Genomic DNA, 14,218 nt, shown 5'->3' with positions numbered 1-14,218 from the left:
AGTGGTCACCTTTGGAATTTGAGATGTGGGACAGATTTGTTATAACATTAAGTAAAAAGGGCAATTGACAATATCATCCCCATCAAGGAAAGCAAATGAGCAAAAAGAAGCCTAGAAAAGGATGAGAAAGAAACGCCCAGAAATGTTTCCACCTCTTCCTGGAGGAGGGAGGTGTGGTCAGCTCTTTCCTTATTTCCAAATGTTGATGCACGCCTCTTACTTTCATCATGAGGAGCTAGAAAAAAAATAGCAAAAAGCTGATCCTGAGCTTTTTTTTTTTTTTTTTTTTTTTTTGGATTTTGGGCAAGTTGAGAAAGCTGGAGTGTAGGAAAACCAACCCAGCCAGCGGCATGAACGGCCGGCCTCAGTGTGCTGGTCGGTTCTTCCGATGCCTGGGAGCCCCGGGAGCCCCCACGTCCAGGAGGGGCTTCTGCACCACGAAGGGAGAGGAGGAGGGTGGACAGCAGCCCAGGCTGTGTGCGGACGTGCCACCGAGGCGCGGGAACAGCCTCAGGGAAGGGCCGGTTGACTATAGTGAGCCCCATGCCAGAAGGAAAGCCATGGGGCCAGAGTGGGGGCCAAGGAGACTCTGCCACCTGGTGGGCAGGATGCCCTGGCTTCCAGAACAGGGGCTGGGGTGGACCAGAACCCAGGAGGGACTCCCACCGCTGTGTCCCTGGTGGCCAGTTCCGGGCCCCGAGTCCCTGCCCCAGCCTCCTCACACCCTCCTACCTCTGTCACTCTGCAGTGAGGGGCTTTGGACCAGGCTAACGCCTCCATGGCGGGTCTAGTCCTCTGTCCAGTAGGGCACTCCTCTAACAAAATGCCAGAAGCCAGGCGTCTGCATTCAAGATGCTGACTGGCGGGCTCCCTCCAGACGCTCCGACCAAGGAGGGCCCCTCCGTGCCCCATCCAGCTTCCGACTGTCGCCGGACTTTCTCAGTGTCCTTGGCTTGTGTCAGAGTTCCCGAAATCCCTGCTTCAGTTTCCCCATGCCTGTCTTTTCTTCACGTCTGTGTGTCTGTGCCCAAATTTCCCTCTCCTTATGGGGACACCACACGCTGGATTGGGGACTCACTCTAGTCCAATAGGACCTTCTCTTAACTAGTTAGCTCTGCCAAGGCCTTGTTTCCAGAGAATGTCACATTCTGAGGTTCAGTGTGGACATGACTTTGCAGAGGGGGCGCTAGTCAACCCTGGACACATGGAGACAGTAACCACACTTACCCTCGGCAGCTCTTTGAGCTGTAAATGAGTTAGTATAGATAAAGCACCAAGAACAAGCCTGGCATACAGAAAGCTCCATCGAAGCCATGATTTTTCAGCTGAAGTCTGAAGCTGCCTTCTGGAACTTTCCCTACTCACAGGTAGACATTCAAAGATGTAGAAAAACCATCCAGCCATACACATGCCCTCCATGTTACTGGCCTCAGATGTTTTCCCAGGGCTGCAGTGGTTTTTAATTCCTTTTTGAATTGCTCTTCATTCTTTGTGATAGCCTGAGACCCCACCAGTGGGAAGCGGAAAATGGGGGACAGGGAGCAGGAAGGGTGCATGGTGGCTACCAGGGAGCCTTCTTGGCCCTCGGGCCTGCAGCGGACCCCCATCACCTCTATGGGGGGCGGGTGTGGACCAGCATCTTGGGCCACCCTTCTTGCTTCTTAAATTGTTGTCCCTTCTTGTTGGCAGCCGCCCCCTGCCAGCACAGGGGTCTTAAGTTCCCAAGGAGCTCAGCTGCACCAAACCACCCCCCCCCAAACCCCCCAAAAACCAAAAACTAAAAAAAAACCAGAAAAATCAAAAAACCCAAGCATAACCAAGGTCACGCTGTCACACCTCCTTCCCCTCCTTGGAAGCTAAACTTAGCGCCCTCTTCACCCCTGCCATTGCCATAGCCCCAGGGGCCGGGGCTGATCCCGTTATAAAATGACCTTTGATTGATCTGCTTTTAGCTAAAGTGGGGGCAACTGTACTTTACACTCTGGAGTTCCCTCTCAGCCCTGGAAGAACCTTCATTTATTATTCTGTCCCCCACACAGGCACAAAGCACAGAGACCACAATGCACTGGCACAGCTTTCCAACTTAAAGTAATAATTCTTCTCTGAGAGCATTCTTGCCTGAAGGCTGCGGTGCCCACAGCTCAGGTGTGAGCCTGTGACCCAGCTCAGCCACTCAGAGCTCTTCCCTGGGATTTGTTCATGTCCAGCTAACAGAAGGGACGGGGACCCTTTGAAGGTAAACTGATAACATGTGAGCTTTATAAGTCTTCAGTCATCACAATGTCTACCAGACAAATGAAACCAACACAAAGAAGAAAGCGGATATGGAGAGAGGCATGGTGACAAGTGGGGACAGAAGGTGGAGGACAGCAAGCACAGTGTTCCTGGGGCTGTTTGCAGGTGTCTGTGAGGCACAGATAGTCCCCGAGTCAAGGTTAGGGGCATCCCAGTTTCTTTCCAAGAGATCTCTTCTTTTGCTAAACAAGTTCAAGCTGGGTTTCTGTCCCAATTACAAACACAACACTCTTCCTAAAAGAACTGACTATATTATATGCCTGTCCTCTTGGGACAGTTTTTTTTTTTTTTTTTTTTTTTTTGATATAAAAGGAGAAAATAGAACAAGTAATTCCGACTGTGACCAGAATTATGAAACAGAGAAACATCAGGGATGGTAAGGTCTGATGCTACCACCTTGGGTTGCTACGGGAAAGAAAACAAAGACAGAAGCACGCGCGCGCGCGCGCGCGCGCGTGCGTGTGCGTGCGTGTGTGTGTGTGATTAAACACAAACAAAGACAGCATCCTGTCGGCCCCAGCTGAATATTCAGAAATAGCCACATGATCTTCAAAAACAACAATGTGCTAAGTTGTCCTGGGTTTCGTTTCTCAGGTGTTGATGGTGACAGGTGTTCTCTAAATCAGTTCCTGTCAGCTCTTCAGGACGTGTGCCACCCGATTCCACAGGAAAGAAGACCAGTACAGTATGAAGAAGGAACGTGGAGCCTCCCCCAGGCCAGCTAGGGCTGGGGCGAGGGGAAGGTCTCACCTTTTGATCTGAGGGAGCTCACACCTCCAGGACACCGCCTCGTGACACATTGCCAACGCCACTGAACCTTGTCCCAACAGGTGGCCTCCATTCTAATGGGAGCCAAGTGTCTGCTTGTGCCCTTTGTTTGTGGTTTGTGGCACCTGCACCTTAATCTGAGACAAAGGCTAAAGGAAGACTAGTGTGGTCCTTCCACATGAGGTACCAGAGATCCCCCGCAGGTGTCCAGTGTTCTCACAGTTGGTGTGCATAAACTCCGCCTTCTACCAAAGATGCTCTTCCTCCTTGTTCAAGTTCAGGACTTAGCTCAGATGTTACCTGTTCCTCGGTCAGCCAGCACATCCTTAGCAAGCACCTACTACTTGCAGGTACTAGCCTCGAGGACCAGGATTGGAGCACACTTGCCCTGTGTCTTCAGTGAGGTCCAGAGACCCTCTGAACAGGGTTGAAGGGAAGAAGGAGTGAGCTGGTGCCACATGGGAAAGTAAATGTAATTGTTTTATGATGACTTCTTAGAATTAGCTTATGAACACAGAGCTGATGGACTTCTTAGAATTAGCTTATGAACACAGAGCTGATGTCCTAAATAATCAATGAGAACCAACTGTGAACTTCTCAAGGGAAAAACCAGCTCTCATACATGGCAAGCCTTTCACAGATTCTCCTCCATTCTCTAGGGTTCCTCCCAAATCCCCCATCTTGAGGAACCTCACCCCAGCCTACCCATATGAGCTCAATCCTCCCCATAAGAGCTTTGTTTCCCCAAAGATTTGTACAGTGAGCCTTACCAAAAAGCACAGCCCATCCCAGGGAACCAAAGCCCTGGGTCTTGGCTCAAGCATTGTGAGATTCAACAATTGGGCTTTGGCCCATTTTGGTTCTTGTAGCTGGAAGCTGTGGGGAAGAGACGGGGGACAACTCAGGGCGGTTTTGCAGGATTTGGCACACTGGCCTGCTATTCTCTTGTGGGTACCATACTCACCATGGAGAAGATGGAGTGTCTGAAATCACCTTCAAGTCCACCTGGACACAACTGACCTGAGCCCGGACAGAAGCGGTGGGAAGAAGCGACCAGTGGCAGTGAGCCTGCCCTCCTGAGTTCACACACTGACTGTTCCTGTTCCTTCTTTTAATGGATAAAAGAGGTGGCCCAGCCTAGAGGCCACTTGGCAAATGATGTGGGCTTTGAACATATTTTTTAAAGATTTATTTATTTGTTTGTTTAAAGAATGCAAGTGAGGGGAGAGACAAAGGGAGAGGGACAGAGAACCTCTAACGCACACTTCCCGCTGAACGCAGAGCTGGCAGCGGGGCTCGATCTCCCGATCCTGAGATCATGACCTGAGCCAAAACCAAGAGTCAGACACTCAACCAGCTGAACCCCCAGGTGCCCCAAGAATGTGGGTTTTGGAGTGAAATAGACCGTGTTCCTAATGCTGGACCTGCCAGTTCTTACAGGAAAACTTGGACCAGTTCTCCCAAACTCTGTCTGTGAGATGCGGATAAAGGTGCACTATGGAGCGGAAGGACCACATAACAGAATCACCAATGCAGGCGCTGGGGAGTCTGAGTGCTGGATGCAGAGCAAATAGGAAGGAGAGAGAGTCTGGCAAGGAACACAGGAGGTTGGGTATCCGCAAGAAGACAGTACCTGTCTCAAGGCCAATTTTCCTGGGCTGAAGTGAGGTGAGTTGTTCTCGGGGCCTGGGACCATCTCAGCCAGGACAACATCACTTCCTGGTTACCTCCAGGGTCCCATGGAGGGGACTGGCCCTTCTGGCCTGTGTCTGCAGACACCTTGTCCATTCCTGAAAGAGTCCTTTACTGCTGCTAACGTGGCCTGAGGTGAAGCACCCAGGAGGACAGGGACTCGGAAGGAAGAGAAGGCTCACCCGGACCCAGGCGCTTCCTGGCTAAGGCTCTCCCTCTTCATCCATCACTGTTAGCCTTTGAGGGTCCCTGTTTGTTGGACTTCTGATTGGCAGCCACTCTGATGCACATCGCACCGTCTCAGCACTCCTGAGAGTGTCCTTTGGAGGGCAAGTAAGTTGTACTATCTACATGGGAAATAGGGCTCTTACTCCAAATCTCCTGGGGGTTGTGGGGCTAGGATAGAGTTTGGGGAATCAATTCACCCTGGGTTCTGTCTTTTCTTTTATAAAATGGAAATAAGGAGAGATACATTTTTGTCTGGGGGGCAGGGTTGGGGAGTCTGTGTTCTAGGTGCAAGGGCTATGTAACTTTCTGTAGGTTCTCAATTCCATCTGTAAAATTTGGGGGGTGCCATAGACTATAGACTATTCTCAGGGTCCTGTAAGCACTCAATGACCATGACTCTGATGAACCAGGCTTGCCTCATGAAGGACTTGAATGTGATTAGTGTGAAGGGGATGGGGCTGGAGATGTCTCAGGAGCATCGGGTCATTCAAAATCCAGGCTCATCTCCCCAGCACTTTGGACACGAAACTACAGGACCCTGCACTCAAAGAAAGACAGTGAGTTGCCAACAATAACCAGAAGGTTTTTGGTACATAAAACCCCAACAAAAGTGTTCTGTTAAAAAACAAACAAAAAGAGGTTTTATTGACAAAATAGAAATCGTCAATTGGCGCTCTGTGCTGGCTTGGCCAGAAGACTCAGTGTTGGCAAAGGCTCACAAGTCTTCTCTAAGAGCATGAACAGGCTTTGCCAAGAACCCCGCTCTCTCCTGAGGCCCGCTTCCCAGGCTGGTCTCCACCGCCAAACCTGGCTGATACACCTGCATCCCCCCAGATCAGTTGTTGCTGGAGGCGCTTTAGATCAAACTCTCTCAGGAGGTGATGACAGCAGGGTGGGAAGAGAGATGGATGTTCACATCCCAGGGCATCTACAGAATGGGTATAACAATGCCCAACTCTCTTTAAAACCTTTTGCTAGGCAATTGAGGTGAAAGCCACACTTGGTATGGTCTTAGTAATATTGAATGTTACAGAGAATGCAGTAACTAGGTCCCTATTTGGAAAATCTTCTGAGTGTGACATAGGGGTCAATGCCAGCCTGTGCGGCCCACCTGCCTCCTTATCGAGCAGGATGCCTCAGCCCTGAGCCTTTCTTCTGGGGTCCAGGACTGCTTAGCAATATGAATTCCAAGTTATTTCAGCCTGGCATGAGGAATGCCTGGCCCCACCTGCTGTGTTTGGCCCCCAAATTCTTCTCTTTCATTCTCAATTTTTGCTATCGTGGTGGTCCTCTCTGGTCAGTGCAGCCCAGCTTCCCCACACTGTAGCCCCCGGAGTGCGGACAGACACTTTCTGCATCTAGTTTTCATAGAGGGTTTAACTTACCAATGTAGTGTATGTGCTGAGCCGCATAAACGCCTCCCATCCACAAGTTCTAGAAACACTAATCCTGCTGCTTTCTTCCCTGTTCCCTCTGCCCTCCCAGGCTGCCTCTCCGCCCCCCCCCCCCCCCTTCATGGAGCACTGGGAGAGGTTCCTGAGATGACATATGCAAAACACCCGAGTCATCCTCTTTCTATTAAACAAATTGAATCCATACTTTAAAACCTTCCAACAAGGAAAACCACAGGCCCAGAGAGTTTCCTTGGTGAATTCTCCCATTTAAGAAGTAAATAGTATTCATTCTATACATGACCTTTCAGAAGTTAAAAGAGAAGGAACACCTCCCAACTGATATTCTGAAGCTAGTATATCCTGGTACCAAAACTGGACAGACATTACAGAGGAAAAAAATGTAGGCCAGTACCCTTCCCGAATATAGATACAAAAATCCCCAACAAAGCATGAGCAAAAGGAATTCAACAGTATATAAAAGGGAAAGCATATCAAAACAGAATGTTTTTTTTTTTCTAGGAAAGCAAAGCCAGTTCAGCATTTGAAAATAAATATAATTCACTATATTGAGATTAAAGGAAAAAACCCTACATGATAATTTCCATAGATGTAGCCATAAGATTTGACAAAATTCAACGTGCATTCATGATCCACACCACTGGTAAACTAGAAATAAAAAGGAACCCCTTTAGCCTGAGATACGACATCTACACACTACACACAACTAAACGCAATGGATGGTAAAAGACTAAATAAATATTTCCACCTCAGACTGGGAGTAGGGTGAGAGTACTCACTTCTGCCACTCCTCACCTAGTGTAAGTCCAAACCAATGAGATAAGACAGCCGAAAATAAACAAAAGGCATGGTGCCATGGACAGCATGATTGCTTGCATAGGAAATACCATGGAATCTGCAGAACATCTCCTGGAAACAATAAAGGAATTAAGCAAGTTCTCAAAGTCAAGATACAAAATGAGCTCTCTCTCTCTCAATCTCTCTCTCAATATCTGTCTATCTAAAATCAATGAACAATGTGGAATTAAAATAGAAATCTGGCACAATGTACACTGCATCAAAATATGAACTTAGGTATAAATGAATTTAGGAAAAATATAACAAAATTTTCTTTATTTAATTTTATTTTTTCAGTGTTCCAAGATTCATTGTTTATGCACCACACCCAGTGCTCCATGCAATCCGCAATCCGTGCCTCCTTCATAGCCACCACCAGGCTCACCCCCCGCCCACCCAAAACCGTCAATTTGTTTCTCAGAGGCAAAATATTTTCAGTACCTGTATCTGAAAGCTCAATAGCACTAATGAAGGAAATCAGAGAAGACCTAAATAGAGAGACATACCATGTTTATGGATTAGAAGACTCAGTATTGCCAGGATACTTACTCTCCCTGAATGTTCTGTAGATTCAACACTTTCCCAAACAAAAGCTGAATAGGATTGTTTTGTAGATATCGACAAGCCAATACCCAAATCTGTAGGGGAAGGAAAGTAAAGGGATTAGTTTGAACAATTCGGAGAAGCAAGAACAACAAAGGAGAGTCACCGTGGTTTAGTCCAAGACTCATAATAAAGCGACAGGAATTGACCTGTGGGGGTACTGGTGAAAGGACAGATACAGGGATCGGTGAAAGAGAATAGGGTCCCAAATAGGACCCGCAGATAAATGAAAACACATTGAATTGTAAAGGCAGTTCAATGAAGAGAGGATGGTCTTTCGAACACATGGGTGCTGGAGCAGTAGGGTATCCATACCCGAAAGAATGAATCTTGCCCAATCCCTCACATCTCATAAAAAAATTAGCTAAAATGAATTATGTACCTAACATAAAACATAAACCTTTACAACTTTACAACATATGAGGAAAGGCTCTGACTTCAGGCAAGACAAAGAGTTCTTAGAACAATAAATGCACTATCCATAAGAGAAAAAAAGTGAGAATTTGTACTTTATCAAAGTTAAATATATTTTCTCTACGGAACACATTGACTAAGAGATGAGCCACAGATTGGAAAATACTTGTAAACCACATATTTAACAGAGGACCTGTACCTGAAAATTACAAAACAGTCTCAAAACGCAACAATCAGAAACACTTTGTCAAAGGTAAATAAGGAATGAAAAGATAGTCAGTATGATTACTGAATGTGGACGTGTGATTAAAACCGCAGTGAGATACCTCCACGCACTATTAGAATGGATTCTTTTTGAAACTGGCAATTCCAAGAGCTAGGAGGCATGCAGAGAAACTCAAGCTCTCATGTATTTCAGGTAACAATGTAAAAATTTCATAGCCATTTTGCAAAACAGTGTGACAGCTTTTTATAAAGGGAACATTTCACAGGTCTTTCCATGAGGAAGCATAACCCTGATATCAAAATCAGAAAAAGCCAGCAGAGGAAAATAAAACCATAGGCGGATTATTCCTCAAAACCCCAGATGCAAAAACCCTTGAAATCTCAGGAAAAAGAAGGGTCAACTGGGAATATGGAGTTGGTTTACATTACAGAGTTAAGGCATTTCACTAGATTAACATTATAAAGGAGAAAATACAAAGGATGACATTTCCCCCCAAACTATCTAGGGACTCACTGCCATCCCAGAGAAAAGTCTAGCATTTAAAAAAAATAATAAGTTGGCAAGCCAATTCTAAAATGTATGTGTCATCAAGGACAGTATTAAGAAAAGAGGTAGACAAGTGGCAGATTAGGAGAGTTGCTGCAACAGATAAATCTAATAAATAACTTATATCCAAAATAGATTTTAAAACTCCTACGACTCAATAGGAAAGAGACAAACAACCTATTTTAATGTTGGTTGCGTTGCAAAATTGTACAGACACTTTGGCAAACTGTTTGGCACTTTCTCATAAAAGTTAAATATAAACGTAGGTATTTACTAAAGAGAACTAAAACATATGCATACTAAGAAAAAATGAGTGCAAGAATGTCCATAGTAGTTTTATTCAGAATATCCACCAATCGTATATAAAACAAATGTCCATTAATAGGAGAATAACTAAACAAACTGTTGTACATTCCTACAATCCATTTCTATCCAACAGCACAAAGGAATGAACTACTTAAATACATGCCAGCAGGGATAAACCTAAAAAATATTACCTTGAGAGAAATAAGACAAAATATAAGGCATAAAAGAGCACATATGTATATTTTCATTCATATGAAGTTCTAGCTCTTTGCAAAATTAACCTAATATGATAGAAAACAGGACACTAGTTGCGGGGTCAGGCTAAGTTGACTGGAAAGGGGCATAAAGGAACTTTCTAGGGTGGTAAAAATATTCTGAATCATAATGAGTGGGTAAATTTCATGGATGGTGCAGAACTCATCCATGGCATGTCTTGTCTCTTTCACTATGTAGATCAAACCTCAGTAAAGGAAAAAAAAAAAATCTGCACAGGAGAAAAGAAGCTTCCAATATCAGAGTTAGAGCACAAAGACCAGAATGACTTCCACAATCAGATTGGCATCTGAACTGCCTCCCCGGTGGGGGAGTGAAAGAAGGGGTGAAGCCTTCCATTCCCATCTGGTTGAGCCAAGCCAGTATGACACCTTTTGGTAGGATCCCTAAGCACCAAAGCAACAACATCTGGTTGGGACAGTGACTTCTGATGTTAACAAGTCATCAGCCTTGGGTCCAGAGAGGCACACTCCTTTCTGTAACACCCCCTTATCTCTCTGCCTTAAACAAATAGTTTGGTTTTCCAAAATGTGCCCTTTAGTATCCATGCAAAATAAATGACTTTTTTCCTGCTTTCTAAACCTTGCTAAAGACCCCCCCCCCCAAAGTTGAGTCATTTAGTAGGAGATTTATGTCTGCCTCAGTTTCTTTTGTTCCCAAACTATGAGAAAAGATCATCTTCATGTCACTAATAAGTCTGCCACATTCCCTCTCCAACTTTCTTTCTTCCCCTTCTTTCCCTTATTCTCTCTCTCTCTCTCTCTCTCACACACACACACACACACACACACCCCTGTGTTCCCAGCAGAGCCAAGGGCAGGTTCTCTTCCTGAATCATATACAGAATAGGGCCTGATATGCACACACAATCCCCTTAGGTGTGATGAGGGCAGAAAGATGAGCCCCATGATTGTTCTGACCAGTGCACAGTGGGAGGGGAATGAATCCTCCCCCACACACATGCCCCCATACAGACCTTTTAAGCTGAAGTCGTGCGTGGACATTCACTGCCACTGTAGTGGAAGGGGTTGAAATCCAGACAGATGGGGAAGGAAGGCCCCACAATGTCTGTCTCTGCCCCCCTCTTTCTTACTCCTTCTCCCTGTATCAAATCCCTGCTGTGGCGTCTTTACGCAGCCTAAATTTGCAAGTGAGATTGCCTCATCCACCCACTTCATTTCACAGATGGAGAGTATCTGAGCTACGAGAGTGGAAAAAGCTGTCCAAAGGCATATGGTCAGTTAGGGCGGTGACCAGATTTATCTAGTGTCCAGTGACTAGACACTGGAAGACTAGACCTGTCTTCCAGTGCAGGGTACTATCTACAGCATGACACTGTCAACCCAAGGTCTCTTTCCCATCAGAGAAATGGGCTTATTCCCACTGGAAACTATTGGAAAGTGGTACTCCTACCATGGTTTGCTGAGGATATCATGTGACTTTGGCCTCAGTCCTGGAGTGGGGACAAGACTGGGAGAACTTCAGAATCACCAGTAAAGTATACCTCCCTTTCAGACCCCTGGGAATGTAGACCAAAGAGGTATAGATCATGGGACAGTCCTCAGGAAACTTAATGGAGTCAGGTCAAATCAGGCCACCCACAGGACAGGGAGCAGCCTGGCATGTGTTCAGTGTTGTAAATGTTACGGGAGCTGCTGACGGACAAAGAAAGTGGAAGACATTGTTTCCAAACGGTCCACCTACCAAAATGATTGAGCAGTATAGTTCAGTGTTAAAAGCATGAGCTTTGGAATCCAACAGACCTGAATGTTGCCCCTCACTAGATGTGTGGCCGAGCCTAAAACAGTCTAGAATCTGCTCAATAAACGGTAGTTGAGCCTGGCTTGTTTTAAAGACCTGGTTTAGGAACTCAAAAGACACAGTACCAGGAGGTCAGCTCTGGGCTTCCACAGCCAGTGTTTCTTGAAAATGAGCAGAGAGCAGAAGCGACTGGGAGGGGAGGAGCTGTCCACTGTCTCAGTGCTGATCAGTCCAGAACTCAATTCTGGGCAGGAGCCCAGAGCCTTCCCACTGCTTAGGACCCCTGTTAAACCCCAGGCAGCAATTGTGGGGAAGTAGGGACAGAAGTGGGACAAGAAACTGGGAGAAATAACCCTTGCTGAAGATTCTAGTTCTGGGGATATAAGACAAGCTCTGCTGCTCCACTGGAGCTCAGAGAGAGGAAATGAACAGAAGCCAGACATCCTTAGAAGTCAGTCCAAACTCAGAAAAGCCATTGTTCACAGACCGGTTCAGTGCCTCACAGTCTAACACTCAGGAAGATCAATCACACACTTCTGCCCTCCTGGATCCAGTACAGGTTGCAAATAAAGGAGCTGCTGCTTCCGTGAGCAGGTTTAATGGATTTTCAAGACAAAGTGCAAACCTCATTGGCTGGCTGTGTTATGCCCACACAGCAGACGGATGGCTCTATATTTTGGCCAGGCAGACTCTAGCTGGACAGTAGCTCCTTCTGTCTGCCCAGCTGTGGGGAACTCTGGTGTAGGGGCAGAGCTCTGGGCAGGGGCGGGGGGCAGAGAGAAGATCAGTATTGCAATCTCAGACTTACCACGGCTGTCTGTAAGACCTTGGGCAAGTTGCATAGCTGCAAGACCCTATCATCTCACCCACAAGTGGGATGTCAATTCCTATCCTATGAGCTCTAAGTTAGGAAATGAATGTAAAGGACTCAGCAGAAGCCTGACCAACAAGGAGCTTTCAAGCTTACATGTGTCACACACTGACTTGTTACGCTACCCAGCTGATGTTCACCCCAAAGATCCATCTTGGAAAGGAAGGCAGAGGCTGGCAGGATGGGAGTGATGGCTGATGAGCCTCATCAGAAGAGACCAAATCTGGGCAGCATAGCAGAGTCTCAATGATGATATGAACAGGGTCCACATCCCTTTCCTCCTTAACTGACACCTTGGGTACATTGATAAGCTTTTTAAGCCTCAGTTTCCTCATCTGTATAATGGTGGTAACTATAGCTTCTCTCAGATAGGGTTACTGTGAAGATCAAAGGTAGTCAGAATGATCAAAGGTAGGCAGAATGTCTGGATCATCACCAACTTTGATAAATGTTCTTAGCATCATGAGTCCCATCAGACAGAGGTAGCCCATCTCTCCCAGGAGACCACCAGCTAAAACTGCCAGGCAGCAAGCTTCCTCTTCTTGCTGCTGAGCCCACTTCCTTCTATGCCTGGTCTGTGGGGGCCTGGGACAGCCATGCACATCCAGGAGCAGCAAAGACCCTGTCCAAACAGCCAGTACCTCTCCTGCCGGCTAATAGGCAAGTAAGCCAGAGCCCTGATGGTCCTGTTGGAAAACCTGTTCAATTGTTTCTGCTTAACCAGTTTGAAGGCCTGGACCAGAAAGTATGCATAAGCAGCCTGCCTGGAAAGGTATCACCACAGAGGTACCACTCTGGGACTGGGCAGAGGCTGGCAGCTGAGAGGGCTCTCAATAGTCAATCAGGATCTGGGGTTCCAACCCCTGGTCTGCCACTTACCAGCCACATGTTCCTAAGCAAGGAATGTCACCTCTAGGATTTATTTCCTTATCTGTTCCTTATCTCTTAGAATCCCCAAGGTTCTATAGGGTCACGTGAATTAGCAGGTATGGAACTGGTTTGAAGATGGAGATCTGCTGGCGGGCGCAGGTGGAAAGCTGGCAGGGAAGTATCCCCAGGATGGCTGGATGCTCCAGGTCCTGGAAGTCATTATCTTAAAGGGACTGACCTTTCTGTCCTCAGCCTGGCATTGGGCTCACATCCAGGGTTTGCCACCACCTTTCTTTCCATCCATTCTATAGGCTCATCTTCTCTTCAGAACCACAAATATGCACCAGACTTGGCCTCTAGGCGCTTGCTCAGGTAGCATCCTCCTCTCAGCTGCTGGGCCCTCCTCTACTTGCAAAAATCCAGAATCTTCTGATTCCCTAAAGGGAAGGGTTCTCTGTGGCCATGGCCTTCAATGAGGCCTCTCTCCGAGCACTTGGTGACATTGCAGTTTCTGTTCAGCTTATATAAATCTTTCACCTCTTTTTAAAGATAACCATGGAAAGGACCACCTCTGATTATGAGTATATATGGTGTGTGTGTGTGTGTGTGTGTACACACGTGTGTGTGTGTGTGCATGTGCACATGTGTGCACGTTCATTGGCTTTTTGCTTTTAGACCTGGTCACATGGTCACTGACATCATTTTAATGTTGCTAAGTTGAGATACTTTCAAGTTCCCGACCAAGGACTCCTGCTTGAGAAGGTGACGGAAGCCTTTTGGAGTGTACAGAAAGGGCCAATCTAGGGAGCTACTGACACCTGCTTCCTCCCTTACCAACTGGCCCATGCATGCTCTTTGAACTTCAGTGTCCTTTTCTTGTCATTGTTGCAGGGATTAAATACAGTGTGATAATGTGTGGCTGTGTTTTGTAAATGCCGAAGTGCTATGAGGGTTTAGTTAGCCCTTGACCTTGTGCTCCCTACCCCCACTGGTGATCCTTCAGCGTGTGCCTCCAGGCCAGAACGTCAAGCCGTTGTTGGAGGCTGTGTCCAGGGTGCTGAGCAGAGCTCCACACGAACCTCCAGCCGGCCTCGCGCCCACTTCTCATTGAGCGTG

The sequence above is a fragment of the Mustela lutreola genome, chromosome 4, assembly GCF_030435805.1.
Source record: "Mustela lutreola isolate mMusLut2 chromosome 4, mMusLut2.pri, whole genome shotgun sequence".
NCBI classification, from domain to species: domain Eukaryota; kingdom Metazoa; phylum Chordata; class Mammalia; order Carnivora; family Mustelidae; genus Mustela; species Mustela lutreola.
Note: the sequence above shows the minus strand (reverse complement) of the source record.